The 9,308-nt window shown below is 43.6% G+C and overlaps 1 protein-coding gene across 1 annotated transcript in view; it reads left to right on the top strand.

Annotated features, from left to right (window-relative positions):
• Nucleotides 1-5,082: 5,082 nt before the first annotated feature.
• Nucleotides 5,083-9,308, top strand: part of FBXO42 (F-box protein 42) — a 58,742-nt gene continuing 54,516 nt past the window's right edge. Inside the window, exon 1 of the mRNA XM_004678536.1 lies at nt 5,083-5,276. The gene's annotated coding sequence lies outside the window, so the exon portion shown is untranslated. The remainder of the gene's footprint in view (nt 5,277-9,308) is intronic.

The following is a 9,308-nucleotide window of genomic DNA, read 5'->3' as shown; positions in this document are numbered from 1 at the left end:
CTGTGTCATTTTATGTAAGGCACTTAAGGTTTCTCTGCCTCCATGTTCCCAAGAGTGAAAAAAGATAATAGCTATTACAAAGGTAGGTTGTAAGAATTAAGCGAATTTCTATGCTGAAAATCATAGAGCAGTGCTTGGCCCGTAATAAGAGTTCAAAAGGTTCAAATAAATATTTTTTAAAGATTTATTTATTAATGCATACAGGACCTGGGGTACAAGCCAGAGGTGTGGGGTGAGAGGATTCACCAGAGACAGAGTGGGGAGCAGAAGAGGCAGATCGACTGAGATACGCTGCTGAGGGGAGCAGCAGACTAGACAGGAGAGGTCTGTTGAGCCATGTGGGTCAGCTCCCTGGCTGGGGATCAAGCTCATGCTGCAGTGGTTGTGGATAGCTTCATAGTGTTGCACTTTAACCTGTTGCACCATTAGGGAGGACCCAGGGTTTGCTATTATGGGTTGTGTTGCCTAAGTTTAAAAGATTTATAATTCTCACATCTCTAATCCTCACTTTCCCAAAACACAAAAAGATGGGGGAAAGCAAACACCATATGCTCTTATCCTCATGGGTGTGTGCCTCGATATTAAAACATGACATCTTAGTGTTGCATTCAGCTGCTATAATCAAGTTATCTGACCAAATGTGGGCTTTTCCCCTCATATTTTTAGTGTGCCATTATTTTTTCCAAAGTAACAATTTCTTGGAATTTTGCAATTTGTATTCCTAATTATTATTATAAATGTAGGCATGTGTTAAATATAGTTGGACTTTATTTGGGAAGTAAAGTGATATACTTACCGATTCTCTGTTTTCCTGATTTCCTGTCCTATAAATATTGATCATCTCCAGGACTGTCCACAGTCCACTGTTTGTATCTATATGCTCATGTGAAAACCACTCACTGGACACTAAAGGCTCCCAAAGTTGCTTTCTGGGCCCTGAGCATTCTAGTGTCTCCAGTTCATATAGTTAGGTGTTGTTTTTTTTTTTTTATTTTAAGTTTTATTTATTTATTCATACAGAACTGGGGTAGAGGTCCGAGATGCGGAAGGTGAGAGGATTCACCAGAGACAGAGTGGGGAGCAGAACAGGCAGATCTATTGGCTTAAGCTTCTTAGTGCTGTGCTTTAATCCGCTGCGCCACCAGGGAGGGCCCATATAGTTAGGTTTTTAATTGGCATCTCCACATGGATCTTTCACTAACAGCTCAAATTCTTTTTATTTTAAAAAGATTTATTTATACATGCAAACTGGGGTACAGGTCAGAGTGCTGGCAGTGAGCAGATTCACTAGAGATAGAGTGGGGAACAGAACCTGCAGATGTACTGAAATACACTGCTGAGGGGAGCAGAGGGCAGGTGGGACAGGAGGCATCTGCCACACCCTCTGAGTCAGCTCCCTGGCTGGGAATGGAACTCCTGTTCTAGTGGCTGCAGATGGCTTCATAGTGCTGGTTACACCACCGGGGTGGGGGCAAATTCTTTTTCTAAAACACACTAATAGGGACTTTTTTCTTGTTAAGTCTCTAATTATATTTACTGTGCATATATTCTCCTTCAAGCCCATTCTCTGGTGGTGAATGAGGCTCTCTGACTTCCCTAAATCTCACTCTTAAGTGGGACTACTTCCATAAATTCATATGGCCTCCAAGTGGTTTTAGGCCTTGTGGTTAAGTATGTGACCAGCAGAGGGAGCTAGATTCTTATAATTTCGTTGTATTCAGCAATGAGCCTTAACAAAGGAATTTGGTGGACCTCCTTGAGACTGAATTTTCTACAAGAGAAAGAGATCTTGAACATCATGGAGAAGGCTGTTAAGGAAAGAGCTTTTGTTCAGCTCAGTGGGCAATTAGAAGCAGCCTTAGTTAGGTCCCTTGTGACCTTGGGCAAGTCCCCTCCTCATCTTTAATGAGGGGATGGACTAAATAAACTCTAAATTGAGGAAGTGGTGGTGATTTCTTTCTCCTGGGGGAAAACCCCAAAAGTTGAAGCAGTGACATATTATAGCTATTGGCAGAAATGCTATAGCATGAGCTTCTTTTTCTCATGGAATATATTTGAAACACCTTCTTTTGGGGCTTAGAGACTTGCATTCAGAATACAGGCACCTTTGAAAGGAATATAAAAACAAAACTCATAGTGCCAAACTGTCTGATGCACCAGCTGAGACTATGTAGTCACTTGTGTGGAGAAATATGTGACAGTTTACCAAAATTTAACATGTAAATACTTTTGACCAGGCTCTTGCATGGTTAGAACATTTCCCTGTAGACACATTTGCACATAAGCAAATAACAAAGGTACAAGAATATTCATTGTTGTTTTGTTAGCATCACAAAAGACTGTGTGAAACAAACTTCCATCACTGGAGGATTTGCTATAAAATTACATGCTGTTTTTATCCAAGTGAATAGAATGCAGCTAGTTAACAGAACCTAGATGACCCCAAATATACCGATATCAAATGATCTTGAGGAACAATAGTTGTTTTTTTTTTTAAAGACTCTTTTGCTATAGTTTGCTGCTACTTGCAGATATTTATGTCTGTGTGTTTGTGTTTGCCTCGTGCACTTAGGAGACTGGTGGAATGGACTTTCTGTATATATCCTTGTGGACCTTTTGAATATTGTTCGATGTGCATATCTTCTAAATAAGTATGTGAGAAATGAATTTCAGTAACTGAGGACTGGGAAGGACTCACGAAGAAAACTAATGTCTTTTTATACTTTAATTAGAGAAGGCAACAGCCACCCTCTTGTCCTAGTTTCATCCCTGTCCCAAGATCTCCAGTCATGTCCCAATAGGCCTTCATACTGCAGAGATTATTTTAATTTAAAAAAAAAGGTTTATTTATTTATGCCTACAAGAGCTGAGGTATTGGCTGGAGATGTAGTGTGGGGGGGGGAGGGGTGCGGTGGGTGAGAGGATTCACCAGAGACAGTGGGGAGCAGAACAGGCAGATGGACTGAACTACACTGCTGAGGGGAGCAGCAGGCAGGACAGAAGAGATCTGCTGTACGGGTGGGTCACCTATATTGGCTTATTGTTTACTTTCTCTCTCTCCAAGTAGACTGTACAGACCCAGCTATAAGGGCGGGGACTTTGTTAGTTTTGTTTGAAACTATATCAGGGCCCTCCCTGCTGATGCAAGGGGTTAAAGCACAGCTCTGTGATGCTAGCCACAATCACTGCAGCATGAGTTTGATCCCAGGCCAGGGAGGTAACTCACATGGCACAGCAGGCCTCTCCTGCCCTGCCCTTCCGCTGCTCCCCTCAGCAGTGTATTTCAGTAGAGCTGCCTGTTCTGCTCCCCACTCTACCTCTGGTAAATCCTCTCACCCCTGCAATTCTGGCCTACCCCCCCCAACTCTTGTATCCATAAATAAAACTGTATCAGCACACATATCACAGCATTTGACACATATCAGGTGCTCACTGTATGTCTCTATATTGGATGTTAGTAAAACAAGGAGCAAAGCAGACAAAAGCCCTTGCTGCCTTAGAGCTAGGAGATTTAGAGTGGAATGTTTCTATACTGCACCTGCTCTGATGTGAACTTCTAGTTCCAGACCTGATTTGGTATAGAATCCCCTGGAAAAGGGGCTTTAGAAGTCTAAGGTGGGTCCTGAAGCCTGCATTTTTAAAAGAAGCGCTTAATGTTACACCTGTTTGTCACATTGAATTCTACAGGGTTTATGGAGAAGGTAGGGGAGTTGGTCACACATTCTGATAAGTTTTAACCTTGGAATTTTTTTTTTAAGATTTGTTTATGCATACAGAACTGGGGTACAGGTCAGAGATGCAGGGGCAGTGAGAGGATTCACCAGAGACAGAATGGGGAGCAGAATAGGCCAACTGACAAAGTACGCTGCTGCCCGGAGCAGCGGGCGCGTCAGGAGAGGTCTGGCACGCCATGTGGTCAACTTCCGGGGCGGGGATCGAACTCATGCTGAAGCGGCTTTAGCTTCTCAGTGCTGTGCTTTAAACCCCTGCGCCACCAGGAAGGGCCCTAACCTTGGAGTTTTTAATCATACGATTTAAATGTTTATTGGACCAGTTATAATTGCGAAGTTTTCTTTTGCTGTGACATCTAACTGAAAGATGAGATTCTCAAATCAGTGTTTCTCTTGCTGGGGTGTCTATTTTCCCAGGGGTCTCTGAATTACTCCAATATGAGAAATTCTAGTACTTTCTTAAATGAAATTGATCCAAGTCTTCTCAATTATGCCTTGCCTTTGTGTCCTGAGAGGAAACTTGGAATCTAACCCAGGCTATCTTCCAGGAGGTACAGGGTGGTCTGCTGGCAGGGCAGGGCCGCTTCAGTTTGAGGTGCAGGAGGGTGAAGACCCCCTTGGCTCTGTGTGGCTGGCATTTCCTTAAACCACATTCTGTGGGAAATGGTTCATGAAGGTCCACACCTACACACCAGGTGGCTCCTTTGGAAGGGGGATTTTCATAGAACCCGTCTCTTGGTGATAATGCCACTGAAAAGCACAGGAACTTGGGGAGCAGATACACCCGAGTTCCTGCCTTGCCCCTCTTGCCTTCTTTCTTACCTCTCTCTTTCCTCATATGTGATTCTGGGGAAACTACTGCTATTGCCCAGAGTGTGTTTCCTTTTATGAAAGAGTAACAACTCACACAGGGGTTGCTACGGTTATGGGAGGCTTCGATTGCACAACCAAGGGACTGAGGGTCCCTCCCGATGACAGCCGAGAGCACCAACGTCCGCCGCCGGAGGGCCCCTTGCTCACAGGGTCCCGGGTGTACAAATGAGATCATTCTCAGTCAAACATCTATCCCAATCTCGAGGCTTTAAGGCTGCCTCAGGCGTCGCAAAGGAAGGCGGGTGCAACCCCAGCAGCGTCACTAAGGACACAGCAAAGTCGAGCTGGGCGGGCGGTACCTCCCGGCTCCAGTCTCGCAGCCCCCCACGCTGGGTTCAACCTCAAGAGAACCCGCGTCGGGACCACGCCCCTTCCCGCCAGGCACCGCCCCCAGTCCGCCGCGCTGACGTGAGTGCGCGCGCGTCCTCCGCGCCGGACTCTGGCGCATGCGCGCTGCGCACTGTCTTCTCCCTGCCAGAGCAGCAGCGGCGGTGGTGTTTGAGTGGACGAAGATGGCGGCTCGGAGCGCCTTAGGGTCCCTCCGGCTGTGAGGTTCCCCGAGTGCGGCAAGCGCGACCTGAGGCGCAGCGCCTCTGTTTCGGCCCTGTCCCAGGCTCCCTCACCGCCATCGCCAGCGGAGCGAACCCGAGAGCGTGGCGCGGGCTGGGCCAGGTGAGGCCTCTCCCCCTCCGGGGGCTGCGGCGGGGAGCCGGCGCCCCTTGCCCTTTATGCCTCGGGCCCGCACGGGGCAGTGGGCGCCCCGGGTCCAGCGCAAGCCCTACACCCCGCGAGGAGGTTGGGGCCGGCTGGCCTGGAAGTGGGGCGTCTTGCCATCGTCATCCTCAGCCTCCCTCTAGGATAGGCAGGGAGAAGAGTCCCTTTTTGGAAACGAACCCGGCCCCTCTCCTCAAGCACATTGGTCCTCGTCTTCTCTCAGGGGCCACGAAAAGGCGTGTGACCTGGGCCAGGGTGGCTGTTTTAGGGTGTCAGACAATCTTCACCCCGCCCCCAAATCTTTAACGCCTTTGGCGAGGAGACGGAGTCCGGTGCCATCCCAAATCCGGGCTGCGGCGAGGGGCCAGCAGCTCAGAAGCCTGCAGCTGCGACGGGAAGATTGTGGAGTGGGCTTAAAAAAATACAGTACAGTCAGCCTTTCCTACCCGTTAGCTTTTTGAGTGTTCCTCAGAGAAGTAGGAACTGCGGATCTCCTTGGTGGGGAAGGCAATCCAGGCTCTGACTGTGCAAGGCTTCTGGTGAGAATTTTTTGTGCAAAGAAAACGATGGAGGGTGGGAACGTATTTGTAAACGATAAAACAAACAAACACAACAACCACAACTGTTAAGATCCCGATAGTCTGTGCAGAGTAACTTCGGCTAACGATGTTGCTTGGAAAGCTTTGGGTTAAGATTCGGAGTAGTTGATTGTTTTTGTCTGTAAAATCTCTCGAATTTTATTAGGAAAATAAAAGCTTTATTTCTTAATTGCCAAAGTCTGGGCTCTTCTGTGGTGGGATCTGATTGCTGTAGATGAAGATTCCGGTGCATTCTCTGTTCTCACTTGCTAACAGTGACATTGAACAATGCTTGTTATTCTTTTTGAGAACTACTTTTTGTTGTTCAAATGCTGAATTGGAGACCGTGATTTAGTTTTTCTTACATGGGGGATGTTGGGGTTCTGTCCAGAATAACTGAGGTGATGCTTTAGCTGGGACACACCAAATACCTTTTGTCACTTAAATTTATTTTGCATATGCTTAAGAATGATGACATCATGGGTTTAAAGTCATAAGATAACGCCATAGTTTAGCATTGAACACTTAAAATTCAGCCTAGCTTTTATAGTGAATAGTGATGCTGTGTCAAAATCCGAACTTTGAGTGTATTCATATGTCTAATTTAGGTATCCTTTCTATTTTAGGTTGTCATTTTATACCTCCTAATTGTTTACTTTTGACAAGCTTAATATTACCAATCTACATTGGCCCATGGAAGTTTGTCTACTTCAAAAAGCTTTTAATTGTTAAAATGACAACTTTTTTGGTTAATATTAGCTAATTCTTTGACCATGTGGTTTTTTTTGTTTTTTCTTTTCCTAAAGTCTTTTTCATAAGATATAGTGCCTTTGCTGAGGACATAAACTTGAGCCACCAGCTTCTCAGTGGTAGAAAACTGAAGAGTCAGTCTCCGTTTCATTTGCTAACGAAGTCATAAAATTAATGCAGTAAAACATCCTGGTGCTTTGACATTAGGCTTTTTGGCCTGATGTGTTGCATTGTTGTGCTAAATCATCATCAGGTATTGATGCAACTTTATGACATCCATGACATCATTTTTCAGCATCTTGCCTTTTGCAAGCAAGGCTTTACCTTCTGTCACAAAAAGGACAGGATTGGGAAAAACAGTTTAGTATGCTTCTTAATGTCTGATTTCTAGAAGAGTCCTATCATTGCTTTAAATAGTAAAACATTTCTGTAAGATTGAGAGCTCTGTGATTCCTTCCTATTATGAACAGAAAACATAGAAAATGCTAGCTAAAGCTGTGTTTTGTGAAAATGTTGAGGTTCCGAGGAGAAGTTGTCTCCAAGATAAACAATTACTTGACTATCTTTTTGATTTCAGGATTATTTTTTGTCAGTGAACTAGCAACTCTTTATAAAACCAGAAGCCATTTGGTTAAGTTCTGCCTCCCCACTTCACAAGATAGGTGCCTCAAAAGAGGTCATGTTTGTGAGAGTGCTTGATAATATAAAAGGTATATAGGCAGGTTTGGCTGTTCAGTAATTTTATGGAAACACTGTTGGACAGCTCTGTATGCTCTGGACATTTTGGGGAGTAGGCACTAATACTTTTAAGATGTTACTGTCTGAAAGTTGCCTCTACTTTGGTTGTGGAGCTGGGCAAGGAAACTAGCTAAGTATATTGTAGTGTAAGAAATGGCCTGGCTCCAAGTAAGGGAGACAAGGAAGGCTTCTCAGGATGGCTTTGCCCATCTTTCCTATTATTCTTTAGGAAAGCCTGCCTTTTGTGAGTGACTCGCTTTTTATAATAACTTAAAATTTTTTTAAATCCTAAGTTCTTTTATTCATTCACTGTCATGACACTTCCCACACAGTGTGCCCCAGTTATGATTTCTGCATTCTCAGAAATCCAGCAGAGTCTTGGAAGAGCCTTTCTGAGAGTGAGTCACACACAGGCAACAAACACAAACATTAGAGTTGCAATTAAAATATCTCAGATTACTAAGTGGTGACAACTGTAGAGTGAGGATGCTTTTGTTTTTGTTTTATAAACTGGCTCAAAAAGGCACTGTATGATTTTAATTTTGATCAGATCTAGTTAATGTTTAATTGTCCTTTAGGTCATTTGCTACAGGTTGGTTATTATTACTGTCCCCCCTCTTATTACTTGCAGTAATAAGTTCCTGCTCCTTTTTGGGTGAATCTGATAGTGTAAGCCAGATCATGCTACACTACCAGAACTACTTGAGTGATTAGGATGCTTAGTTCTCTGATCCTGAACTTCTGTCTCCTAATATAAGCCCCTCACCTCAGTGCTTGGTGGCTAGAGTTGATACATCACATATTGCTACACTACAGTATTTTTATGAGTTTTTGGGTCTAGTGGACTCGTGAAGTGGTCCTCTATTACTGAACATGTAGCAATCTGAATCTTACCTGAAAATGAGTGCTTTCAGGTTACTTTTGACAGAAAAGTGGAATGTGTTTGTTCATTTGTCTGTATTGTGACAGCTTGTTACACATAGGTAAGACCTAGACACATCACTGAAAAATTGCTCAGTCCTCGCTTGCAATGTAGTAGCTTATTTTTTTTTTTAAAGATTTGTTTATTCATATAGAACCGGGGTACAGGCCAGAGATGCGGAGGGTGAGAGGATTCACCAGAGACAGAGTGGGGAGCAGAACAGGCAGAGCGATGAAGCACACTGCTGAGGGGAGCAGCGGGTGGGTCAGGAGAGGTCTGCCTCGCCATGTGGTCACCTCCAGGGCAGGCGGGGATCGAACTCATGTGGAAGTGGCTTTAGCTTCTTAGTGCTGCGCTTTAACTGCTGCGCCACCAGGGAGGGCCAGTAGTAGCTTATTTTAAAAATTACTGTGATATTCTTCTACATGTCTTGTTAATTATGACTTAGTGATATTCTTCTAGCTTGCTTTTGATTGTATTTTGTTATTCCTACATGTATTGGAAAGTAAATTTGCTTTGAATTTTGATTCTTCCTGTATTAAATTTTATTTTTACTTTGTAAAGTTCGCTCCCATTTTTAATACTTTCCATTGTCGCTCTTCTGTGTTGTATTTTAAAGGTGGAAGTAACTTGTTTAGGTAACTAAATCTGACAAATGTATAGCTATTAGATAAAGGAATAGTTACTTGTAGAAAAATTACTACTTTGAGTTATAACTTAGTAACTTCTGACATATAAATTAGAGGTAGTTAATTTCATTCTATTAAGGCAAACAAGTTGTTGAAGCTAGTAATACTCCTTTAGGAGTATTAATTTTTAGTATACTCTTAGGAGTATATTCAACTTTTAAGGAATTCAAAGATATGGCATATTCTTCCATATTTATTCTCCTTTACTAGCCTCATTTTAAATGTTTCATTCATGTTGCCTTATAGAGAAAAAGGATTTTTTTTCCAGAATGAATCTCTTGGTGCATTGTTTGGAGTTTCATTTATGCAGTTT

This window comes from Condylura cristata, unplaced genomic scaffold, assembly GCF_000260355.1.
Source record: "Condylura cristata isolate star-nosed mole 26May11 unplaced genomic scaffold, ConCri1.0 scaffold00008, whole genome shotgun sequence".
Lineage (NCBI taxonomy): Eukaryota > Metazoa > Chordata > Mammalia > Eulipotyphla > Talpidae > Condylura > Condylura cristata.
The sequence above is the reverse complement of the archived record's forward strand: the minus strand, read 5'-3'. Positions and strand labels throughout refer to the sequence as shown.